Raw genomic sequence first — 12,262 nt, 5'->3', positions numbered from 1 at the left:
TTCAGGGCAGTAATGGGGCCAACTCAGTTTGATATCACTTTCACCAAATGAAGTGCTTGTATTACATGTACACACACAGATGGTGCAAATGGAAAAAATTAAATAGGGAAGGAAATACACTGCCTGGAGGCAGGTGACTTTGTAAGTGATGTGACAATAAAGGAAAAGGAACCTGAGGAGGCAGATGAGAAAATGAGACGTTGAGAAACATGCAAGCAACTGAGAAGCAGATTTTGATGAAAGATGGGGAAAAGTATGTTGGACAAAAGGGCAATGTAAATGCCTCCAAAAAAACCCCATAATGACAGAGATGAGGGAACACAACATTTTAGAAAGTGAAAATGAAAGAAAAAACATAAAGCTAAAGGAGAAAACTTTGAGTATGAAAAGCTAATGCTAGAGAAATTCTGTATGTTTTGAATAGAGAGCCCCTAGAGGTAACTTTAAGTCACAAACAGTGTAGAGCAAGGAATGACAGTTTTTCCCACCAGAGAAAAATAAGGCACTGAGCAAACACTTGGAATCAAGAATATTTTTCACAGAGGAGAGAGGTTAAGTAATTTGTAGGAGGATCTTGTAATAATTAAGCAACATTTTCTCACACTGGTATTAAAAATTTGCAGGGTAAAAATGTTTGTAAATTTTTAAAAATGTATTTTTACTCCTTGACTTCAAACTGGAGAAGCATTTTAAGACTTCAGTTTATTGCAGGCCCTGCCAAGTTTAACAGTTATCCACCAGACCAGAAGTTTATGGATGGGGAATATCTTTTATCATATTCTCCATAAACTCCTCTCTCTTGCAAAGAAAAAAAAAACAGAACAAAAAGATGTAAACAAGATTTTATTTTATTTTTTTCACAGACAGCCTGCCCAAATCGGTGTAGGCAAATAGTTTAAAACTCTGTAGACTTACCCCAAGTTGACAGCCTGGTTCTGTGAACAGTCTCCTGTTCTAAAGTCAATGGGACTTCCCAAATGAATAAATATATTGAAATCTTTATGTATATGTTTGCAAGATCAGTTCCTATGCTGATAATGTAATGTGAAAGACAAATTTAAAAAAGAAATTTAGGAACATTTGGTGGTGTTATGTCAGCAAGTAAATACTAACCATCTGGTCTCTAGATTGCTAATCTATTTCCCCTGATTTTATGGTAGCATGCTTCCTGTGTCTGCAAGCTTGAGACTACATCATTAAACTTTTGTGTTGATCTTTTTTAATGTTTTAACAGAAACATTTGAAATACTTTGCCATTTTGGGTGCGAAATTTTCTTCCTATGCATATTTCTTCTGGCTGAAAATTTTTCATTCTGTTGCAGCTTATTTTAAAGTATTTATTGAACAAAATTTCTAATAAGGATGAATAATTTCAGCTATGTTCTTTAAAAAGCAGACCAGTCATCCACAGTGAATGGCATCCAGTTATGTAGGGCTGACAAATTACAACCAGTAATTAGGCTGTAAGATCTCAGTTTGATCCTAGCATCACATAGTACCAGGTTGAAGGGACCCTGTTCAGCCTTTCTTGGCTTTCTTTGCTGCAGCAGCAGCACCCTGGTCACTCATACTGAGCTTGCTGTCTACCAGGACCCTCAGGTCCCTCACCACAGAGCTGCTACCCAGTCAGCCAGGTCCCCACCTGTGCTGCACTCCTGGACTGTATTTTCCCAGGTGCAAAATCTTGTCCTTGTGCAACCTGTGTGCCAAGGAAAATATAGCTTGGATATTAGGAAAATCTTTTTCATTGAAAGAGTCATAAAGTTCTGGAATGATTTGCCTGGGGAGGTGGTGGAGTCACCATCCCTGGATGTGTTTGAAAAAAGACTGGATGTGGCACTTGGTGCCATGGTTTAGTTGAGGTGTTAGGGCTGGGTTGGACTTGATGATCTTTATGGTCTCTTCCTACCTCATGATTCAGTGTATTCTGTGAACTTCATATGGTTCTTGGCAGCCCTCTATTCCAGTCTCTCCAGGTCCTCCTGCAGGGTGGCTCTCCCTCCCAAAGTGTCCACTTTCCCCCTCAGCTTGGTATTATCAGCAAACTTCATCAGGATACACTTGATCCCATACAGATCAATTATGAAGATATTAAACAGATGTGAGCCCAATATCCATCCCTGGGTGACCCCACTTGTCACAGGCTGCCAGTTTGAAAAGGAGTTAGTTATTTACCACCACTCTCTAGCTGTGTCTGGCTAGCCAGTTCCCCATCCACTGCATGGACCAGTCCAGATCCTAATGTATCCAGCACTTTAGGAGAAGTCTCTGGGAGGACTCATCGAAAGCCTTGGAGACAATGGCCATTGCTCACCCCACATCAGCTGGGCAGGGCCTTGTGTTGTCATAAGGTGATCAGGTTTGTCAAGCATGACTTGCCTTTGGTGAATCCCTGTTGGCTTTTCCCAATCATGTGCTTCATTTGACATGTGAGAGCCCCCAGGAAAATTTGTTCTCCAACTTTCCCAGGGAATGGAATAAAACTCACAGGCCTGTAATTTCCTGGATCCTCCTTTAGGCCCTTCTTGTAGATGGGCTGACATTAGCCTTCTTTCAGTTTTCTAGGATGTTCCCTGATATCCACAACTTCTCCAAGATTATGGAGAGCATCCTTGGAGTGACATCAAACAGCTCTGTTAAAACCCTTGGATGCATAACATCAGGACCCATCAATTTGTAGAGGTCAGGCTCCTGTGATAGTTTACAGACAAGCTCTTCTTTCACTGACAGTCTGTTGGTGTTTCATAATCCTGGATTTTTGATCCCAGGACCTGTTCCCAAGGTGAAAACAGAGGTGAAGAATGTGTTGGGAATCCCTGCATTTTCAGCACTATGGGTGACCAATTCATCTCTGCTGCTGAACAGTGGGCCAGCATTTCCTTCTCTTTGTTGTTCATGTACCTGAAGAACCCTTTTTTGTGTTTTTGACCTCTGGCCAATTTCAATTTGAGCTGAGCTTTTGCTTTTCTAACTGCATCTGCCCACTCTGGCAATGCCCTTGTAGTTCTCCATGGGTTTTCCATCTCTGGTATGCTTCTCTTCTGGTTTTGAGCAGACCCAAAAGCTCACATTTAAGCCAAGGGAGTCTCTAATTCCACCTGCTTTCCTTACCCTTAGAGAGCATGAACTGGTTTTGTGCTTCCAGGAGTGTCCTTGAAAAACTGACAGCACTCACAAGCTCCTTCATCTTCCATGGAAACCTCCCAGGGAATCTGTCCCAACTGAGCTCAGAGCTAAATTTCTTGACTGCAAGCTGTTACCTTAGGGGTAAGCTCTGGATTGCTATGCACTGCAAGAAAAAAAAGAATTGGTGCATACCATTTAAAGGTATAAAATTTCCAACAGACTGAAATGTTGAGAAGCACTTATCACAGCTTGAGGAAGGCTTGTTTCACTGAGGGAAGCTATAGGAATATCAATTTTCTACAAACTGAAAAGTAAACATATTTTAAAAATTAATTAAAATTACTTTAAAAACTCTTCAGGATCCTCATTCTTCTCCCTAGAGGTTTAACTGTAATTTATCTTTAATTCAATATAATCAGATCAAATGCAATCTCTTTTACGAATGCATAAAACCTTGTCCACATGAACTTATGTTAACTATAATGCCTATGCTTTCTTTAAACTTACATGAATAAGATTTTCTGTCTTTCCTTTTCATTTAACTTAACTTACAACTTCACTAAATGAAATATACCAGTGTTAAATCTTAAACAAAACTAACTGTCCACCCAGGGCTTAAATCTACAGCTCATCTATTCAATGATTTAAGCATATTTAGAGCTTGTTCACATTGGTTAACACTCAGTAAAAAATGAAACTGAATTTCACCACAGTTGAAATGGCCTAATACAGATTATACCAGAAATGATGCACTTGTTTTGTGTCTCCTTGCTGCCAAGTTCTTGTGATTTGGTATGTGCATTCTCATGAGAACAATCCACAGCCTTATTTTAGGAAGCTGGTTAAAAAAGGCATACTGTATGTTGGAGAACTTTATTCTTAAGCAGACTTTCCTTCTGTAAGATTGCCTGGATGTGTTCATTCATGCAGTGACCTCCATGCAACATCCCACAGGCACTGTGGTTTGCTTGCAGAAGGCACCAGCACCTTCAGCTGACAGCCCTGTGCTGAGACACCAGGAACCAGCTACAGCTGTGCCTCTGAATCTCTTAGCTGGAGACACAGCAAATTCTTCTATCTTGTCTTGCCCACTCCAAAAGGAATTACTTTTGATGTGTAAGGTATGTGGTTTAAGTCCACTACTAAGAAAGATGTATCTTATGAAAAAAAGCATAGGCTAATTTTCTCTTTCAGATGAAATTAGGATGTTGTGCTAGACAATAACTTGGGGGATGCCAGTTATAAGGGAAAGAATGTGAAAATGCTTATAGAATACCAGCCATGATCACCAGGACTTCAGCAGGAACTGCCTGGGTCACCTGGTTCATGTAAGTCACAGCTGTTATATACTTAAGAAGGTGAAAGAGGAAGTAGGCTGGCACAGGTTGAAATAAATAACCCATCAGCATTCAACTCTTACCATGGAACTGAAATTTTAATAGGAGGCAAGACCTTAACCTAGTTCTCAGAGGAACTTAAGAAGCGATGTTGAAGGTAGTCAGAAGAATTCCACACATGCTGTCAAGGCCAAAATGACTCTTAACAAATGAACTTTCATTTCAGAAGGTCATTTAGAATAACTGCAAGTCTATTCTTAGATGAAACTAAAGTTTTGGTGGAGCACAAAAAAAAAAAATCCTCTTTTAGGTAAGTATATCTCAGCGCATTTTATATAAGTTTTAATTGCTGAAGTTAATCATGATGGGTTTTACCTGTAATGAGCAAGTATCTTCTAAATTCATTTAAAAACCATTCAGAATCTAGTTATGAGGTGGGGGAAGATGTGGTGGTGGAAGTCAGTCTGAGCTAAAGAAGATTTGAGTGCCAGGGCAGAATCCTGTCATTCTGTGTTGTTAGGAACGGCCGCTGTTTGTGCCAAAAGCACCTTGGTGGCACTGCAGCCATGCCATGCCCTGTCAGCTGAACTTCAGGAGAAGAAATAACCACAAGCAGAGCTGCATCTCTGGCAGGTATCATACAGACAGACTGAACTTGGTCCAACAAGACTTTCTGTCCTCTCCAAAGTTTGGAGGTAAAAAGCTTAGATGAGGAAATGGAAAAATGTTTGGACTTAACTTTGCCACATACTGACTAGAGCAAGGTAAAATGATTCTTGGGTTAGCTGCTGAGAGTAGAGGATCCCTTCTCCTCACTTGAATGCTACATAGTTTGTTCTACAGCTAGGGTCCTTTATGTTAAATGTGGAGGAATTATGTTAAATAGGAACATGCAAAGTTGATTTCTCTATCACTCGTGTCTCCTCTGCAGTGCCTCAGGCTCTTGTTTTCCCTCAGTTTCTTTTCCTGTAGTCATATATCAATATGGAGAACTCTCAGCATGTTTTTCCTGAGGTTTAGGGATACGAGGGGCATTTTTGTACTGGCATTTGTCCCTCATCATTAGGACATGAGCTTAGTGATACCTCAGCCAGCAGAGTCCTGACATATCACCCTTGCATGGTGCATGAACCTGCGAGTCACACTGGAAATGGCTCCAAAGAGAAAAAAAAGAGGGAGACAGGAGCAGAACACTGCAGGATATCATGCATGATCCCAATTTAACTTGCTGTTTAGGTGCCAGGATAGAGCTTGCTTCCTCTGTGAGTATTGCAGAATAAGACAATAATGACTTTTTTTGCATGGTACTTAGAACCACGAGGAATAACTCCCTGAGATATCCCTTTCCCTCACAGATCCAAAAATACACAGTAGTTCTTCAGAACATGTGAATTCAGCTGCTGGATGATATACATTTTTAAGCCCAATGGAACTGAAGACACTCAGCTTACATGAGCTCAAAGGGACAAGAGACACAGCTTTAATGGAGCCACAAAGCCAGGTTAATTAGGCAATTTTGAATTAAAACATTAAAGCTTCAAGGCTTAAAGATCAAATAAACAAACAAAACAAACAATCCCTTTAAAGAAAAAAACACCACCAGATTTTTTTTTACATTTTGGTGTATGTGTTTTAACAATATTAGAAGGTGTCCATGTCACATTATGAAATAAAAAATGTACACTCATTTAGACTCAGCATGGCATTTATCAGGAACTGAGGAATTTTGGGCATAAACTCATTGCCCACAAGAAATAGTGGTGTAGAAGTTTCTGTGCTTTCACTGATACCAAGTAAGGTCAAACTCAATTCTTGGGTTTCCAGTTCTTGACAGAAGTGCATTAAGTGTGCTTGTGTCCTTGAAGTTGATATTTTAGCAGATGTTTTGGTTCTATATATTAGGGTTGCTCATCAGCACTGCAGGTTTAACATGACATCACCTTTAGCAACATGTAGCTATACTTAAGGAAAGAAAAACTGACATCAGTGAGCACTACTCTGTGCTTTCAGTTTTTGACTACAGCAAAATGTTTCATTTGAACTCTGTTAGTGAATTTGGGAAAATAAATACAGCACATTCTATTGTAGGGGAATTAATTTACTTAGGCTATTAAAAATTATATTTATATTGTGGTGCTTTCCAAAGGCACAGTCAGGACCAGGGCCTGGCTGTGCCTATTTTCACACACAAAAAATTGTTCCAGACAGTTTACCATTTGAACCTTCAATTTTGCCAGTGGCACCATTCATATATTTAAATGCACAAAAGAACCTTTCCACACAAAATCTATTTAACGATATTTTAATGTTTAATTAAGTATCATAGTAGGTAAGGACACAAGTACAAAGCCAAGTAGATGCACAAGGACCACTCCTTTTAACATTAAATAGAATTTGGGAGGACATGTCCTCTATTGGCCAGTCAAGATTCAACAGGAGCAGTATCTATCCCCCTTTATTCCTACTATTTCACAGCTCCCTGTAGTAAGTGTTTTTGTACATCAGCATGCATGGATGGGAAACACTATCATCCAAACCAAAATGCATTTATACAAAAATATTTTCTTCCATTTCCCACTGCCAGGAGTGTCTCATACCAGGTAGAAAACTATGTTCAAAATAAAAGGAAAAGTTAGATGAACTAGTAGACCAAGGTAGATCCTGATGGCTGTGTGTTCATACAGTCCTCAATGTACAAAACATGATCTTTGCTTTGGAATTTAAAAAATAAGTTCTTTAACAATGACTTTGCTCCCAGCTGTGTATTAACTGGCCAAGCTAACTACACTGTATATGACACATAGTCTTCCCTGCTGTTCAGAACAAAATCAAGCTAGGAAAGTTGGAATCACATTTGTAAACTGAACAAGCATTTGACACTGATCATGTACATTTTTATTATTTTAAAAAGGTTGAAAACATTAAATGATAAAAGTGATATTTATGTGAGGATTTTTCTGTATATCCAAAAACCTTTTTGGAACAACCAACACTTCCATTCCTTTAACTAAGGTAATTAAACAATGGTAATTAAAACCACAGACTTTGTGTCAGATGCTGGACTATGTTTATTTTCTGCCTTCTCATCTGGTGCTTGTGACAGCAATGATCACAGTCCATTACAGGATGCATTGTAAACCTCTCCAGATGAAGCCTGACAGGCTGTTTGGTGACAGCCACCCCTGGTGTGATTGAGATGTCTCTATGCCCAACATTAAGCTACTTAGCCTCACAAGCCAAAGCTTTTCCAGCCCCAAAGCCACAAATCCTTATCACTTTGTTTCACACTTTCTTCCTTTATTGTCTCCAACAGTGGAGAAAACAGTAAGTCACAGCTGAGACCTTGTGTGGTTTTCTGAGGGGCCATTAATCACCTTGTTCCAGATTATAACATGAAGTCTTAATCACCATTTCCAAAAGTACTGAAGCAAAGCACCAAATTCGTTCTGGATGAGTTGGATTTTTCTGACTGCAAGCAGGGTGTGTGAGCACACCTGTGGGCATGTCAGCCCTCAGTTCTCACTGCTTCCTTCCTGAGTATGACTTAAATAGGAAATTCTGCTGTGGTACAAAACAACCTTCTGTGAGGCCAGACTAATTACATGCTCCTGCGCTATTACAAAGTGCAAACAATTCTGTTAATTATCACAAATACAACAGGTTCAGGTATTTGGAAGGGGTAATCTGACACTGACATGGAGTAATTAGTTTAGAGTTAGCAGATTCTGATGGCACATTTCAGCATCCCTCCTCTTCGAAGCAAAATAAAACATAATACCTGTGTATCAACTCCATAAAGATTCAGTGGGAGAGCTGCAGTTACCTCTGTGGGATACTTACCATTCCACTTGTCACTTTCCAAAAGATTTCCTTCAGTTTCTTCAGCTGTTTACAAGGTCAGACTGAAATACATGGATCAATTTCCCATTCTATAGGCAAGGAGGTTGTGCAAGCCAGTCCTAGATCTGTTGGGGTAACACAGCAACAGAGACAGTGGCAAAAGATATAAAGTCTTGACAACCTCCTGTGGCAGCTGGAAATAATTGGGCTCTTAAGGGATGGCAACCCAAACCAACACCTTGGATTTGTGGAACACAATTCTCTACCTGTGACATCTTCCCAGCCAAAAGGATAAAGGATTATAGCTTCTTTGGGCCAACTTAAATCACTGGAGTATTTTTAAAAATTACTGTACCTCACCTGAAAGAATCAACTGTGAGGTTTAAAGTCAACACTCAACATTCTTCCTTGAGTTTTGAATTTTTAGCCTCCCTAAGGACTTAATAATTACTTATATGAGACAGAGTACATCTGAAGAAGTTTGGAAATCTGTTACACTGATCTGCCAGGATATCTTCTGTGAGGATGAGAAAAAGACGTAACGCTTATTTTATTTGATTATTTTTTCTTTTCAGAAGCTTTTCACATAAAACTGGATAAGAGAGATAACAAAACTGGTATCTAGGTCGATCTGAAATGTCTCAGATTGGTAGAAACCTCCTTGGGATGGACTGACAAAGAAAAAAACCAGCAGAATGAGAAGGTGAAGGCCAGAGTAGAGGAGCAGGATCCTCTGTTTTTCCAAAGAGCCTTTTCCTTTGCCCTGTGTTTTTGTTTTTCCTGAAGACTCTGGTATCCTGTAAGCACTTCAGCTCAGGATGGAATTATTAAGAAACAATTTCCTAGACTGGGTAAGAATTAGACAAATGACTGAAGTTAAACTATTAAGCCACAGTATTCCAATTTAGATGCTATCTTACAGACATAATGGCTGTGGGATAGATATACAGCTCTGGAGACTGGGGAAAAAAACCAAAAATCCATGGAGAAAGAGGTAAGAATTCTCCTTGAACTTGTGCCTGGTAAGTTCAGTGTCAGGTTTCCTGTGCATAGAGAAAAAAAATTAAATACCCCACATACAAAGGATTGCTACAAGTACATGTTAACAATGAAAGTTTACATTCTTCTGCTAAGATCACAAAATGCTTTCAGGTTCGGCGGGAAAGTCAAAGAGATTTGGTTAATTCTACCCTTTCTCTGACTCTTACATTCTTTACGAGTGTCTTAACTGAGGTTAACTTTTTCCCCCCCTCTTCCTATTTCTCCTATTTAAAATAAGAGCTGTCTCCAGTGTATTTTGAGCACCTGCTGCCTGTGCCCAGCTCCACCGGGCGGTGAAGCTCCCCCCGGCACACACCTTTGTCCTTTAGGCGTTAGTGACCCCTCAGTGCCCGCTCCGCCTCAGGCTGCCGGTGCAGGCAGTGCCCGCCGCTCCCTCACCCCGCGCTCCGTCTCGCTTTATTCCCGCCCTTCAAAGGCGCGGCACACCTGTCTGAGGCGGCTCCCAGCCCCACCTGCGCTCCGAGCCGCGGGCTGTCGGTCCCTCCCCTCACACGGTCCGGAGGCCGGGCTGCGCTCTGTGTCTCGGGTCCGCCGCGCCCGCGGTGCAGGTGCGAGCCTGAGCCCGGCTCCCGCTCCCGGCCCCGTTCGAACGGCCGCCGCCAGCCCGCGCCTGCGCACTGCCTGCCCCGCCGGAGCCCAGGGCGAGGCGAGGCGGCTCGGGGAGACCAGCGAACTACGCGCCCCGTCATGCCCCGCGCGGCCAGCTCCCCACGGCCGGAGCGAGCGGGCCGCTCGCAAGGCACGCCGGGAGCTGTAGTCCTCCGGCGCGGGGTATTGTCTCTCCCCTTTCTCTGTCCGGGAACCCGACCGCCACCCCGCCGGGCGAGCGCGGTGACTGACAGCGCCGGACAGCCAGTCGCCGCAGCGCCGTGCGGCCGAGCCCGGCGCCGTCTCCCCGGTGACCGGGACAGCCGCTGCCTCGACGGAGTAGCCGGAGTCCAGGGGGACAGAGGTGAGTGGGTCCGAGCGGGGCAGCGCCCACCGCAGCCCGCCCGGACTCTCCCATCCCCCTCGCCGCCGAGCGCCCGGCCCGGGACCCCGCTGGGATGCGGCGGGAGGAGCGGGGACGGCAGATGGACGGCGGGAGGGGGGACGGGGGGAGGGGAGCGCGGCGGCGGGGGCCGAGGGGAGGCAGGGGGCAGCCGGGAGCCTTGGCCGCCCCTGTGCGCGCCCCTCGGGCAGCGGCGCTGCCCGCGACCCCCGGAGCGCAGCGCGGAGGGGGCGGCGGGTCCGCCCGGCGCGGGGGGGGGGGGGGGGGGGGGGAGCGCGGGTGCTCCGTGCCCTCCTGTCTTTTACCGCTTGATTTTTCAAATCGTCCCTGCGGGCTCAGGTGCCGCTTCTACCCTCCCCGCAGCTCCACCCCCCGGGAAGCGGCTGCCCCGGGAGCCGGGCAGTTAATGGGTAACCCCGCGGGGCGCTGCTCCGGACCTGGACCCGCCGCCCGCTCCGCCGGCCCCCGGGTCCCCGCCGGTGCCCGCGGGACGGCCCCGCACCCGTCGAGGGCAGCGCCGGGAGCGTCGCCGGGGCCGTGCGAGCGGCTGTGCAGAGCCCGCCGGGCCCGTCCTGATGTCCCCGTCCCGCCCGGGTGTCGCTGCTGCCGCCCCCAGTGCCGCCCCTCTGAGCGGCGTCCCAACAGTTCTGGAACGAATTTGCAAGAAAAGCAGCGGGGAAAATGCCTAACTGCGAACAAAACCTTTCCACCTTCTTGAATACGGCAGATAAATTAGTCTGAGTTGGAGGCGCATGACTGTCTGTACAATAGCTTTAGGAAACTGGGTCCTTGCTCACATGAGTCTTGTCAGACCAAACAGCGAATGTCCTGTTTGTGTTCCTTACACTTCGTACACTGTCTGCAGTGGGAGAAGAGTTTTTATTATCAACAACTTTTTAGCCTGCTGTTACTAACTGCAGTCAGTGTTTTTTGAATTATCACACTTAGATACACCTAAAGGAAACATAATGGTCTGTCTTGCCAATTGTGGAATGCTGATGAGATTTTTTTATTAAAACATCGTCCTGCCCAAGTTTTCAAACAACTGGTAGCTGTCTTCTACAGGTTGTGCTGTTACATTTCTTGTGTAACTTGTCTATAAACATGTACCACATTTGAATAGTTAGTGGAATTCAAATGTGACAGCTTCATTTGAAGTTTGTAGGGACTTGGCATCAGCTCTGCCTCAACAACTGGCACCCATGCTGAAGAGTCTTTTGCATTACTTCAAGACCTGTGTGAGAGATGAGGGAACAGTCCCTCTCCTCTGTGCACTTCCACTTTGCATACTTTATTCTCTTGCAGTCCTACTATGAAAAACAAAATAAAGCCAGACAGAATGAAGCCAGACAGTGTCTCTGCACATTAACATGGATCCTGCAGTGCTGAGCAGCAGCTCATTTCCAGGGCTTTTTGGGAGGTGGTGGTGGTCAGTCATGTACTCCTGATCTCCAGGGGCTGCCCCGTGCCCTCTGCGCTGCTCAGTTACAGTTTAACATGGGCTGCAGCAGGAGCGTGCCTCCTGTTTCTGTTCTCTTTGTTGCTATGAGATAACAAGAGCAGGAGCAGGAAACAAACCACCTCTCTCCCTTGGAAGTAAGCAAATACATGTTATTTTCTTTGGAGCAGAGGGTTTGAAAATGACATGAAAAGCTAACATGGATATGTAGCAGCGTTCCATACAGAAATGCAGTGTTTGTGGGATGCAGTACTTTTCAACTGTAACTGGTATTTTTGCTGTATTATACCCCACAAAGAATGGATCCAAATGGTTGACCAGAATGCTGAAATCTTGAATGCTTTGTTTTGTTTTGCAGTTCTGTGTCAAAGCTGACGTGTATGGACAAATTATGTTATTTCAGATACTTGAACAACTCTTAATGTGCACATATTAGTGTTTTTGCCA

The 12,262-nt window shown here is 44.0% G+C and overlaps 1 protein-coding gene and 1 long non-coding RNA gene across 6 annotated transcripts in view; one reads left to right on the top strand and one right to left on the bottom strand.

Annotated features, from left to right (window-relative positions):
* Window positions 1–886: 886 nt before the first annotated feature.
* On the bottom strand, window positions 887–10,037 carry LOC113459118 (uncharacterized). Its single transcript, XR_003380001.2, has 3 exons — window positions 9,818–10,037; window positions 8,304–8,428; window positions 887–3,289 (listed from the first exon to the last, which is right to left on the bottom strand). It is a non-coding gene; the product is annotated as an uncharacterized LOC113459118 (long non-coding RNA).
* Window positions 10,036–12,262, top strand: part of RGS12 (regulator of G protein signaling 12) — an 85,567-nt gene continuing 83,340 nt past the window's right edge. For 2 of the 5 annotated variants that reach the window (XM_026792593.2, XM_074541635.1), the window contains exon 1: window positions 10,036–10,317. The gene's annotated coding sequence lies outside the window, so the exon portion shown is untranslated. The remainder of the gene's footprint in view (window positions 10,318–12,262) is intronic. The other 3 variants (XM_014266120.3, XM_014266124.3, XM_014266119.3) reach the window with 3 other exon arrangements.

This window comes from Zonotrichia albicollis, chromosome 5, assembly GCF_047830755.1.
Source record: "Zonotrichia albicollis isolate bZonAlb1 chromosome 5, bZonAlb1.hap1, whole genome shotgun sequence".
Classification (NCBI taxonomy): Eukaryota; Metazoa; Chordata; class Aves; order Passeriformes; family Passerellidae; genus Zonotrichia; species Zonotrichia albicollis.
Note: the sequence above shows the minus strand (reverse complement) of the source record. Positions and strands in the feature narration are given on the sequence as shown.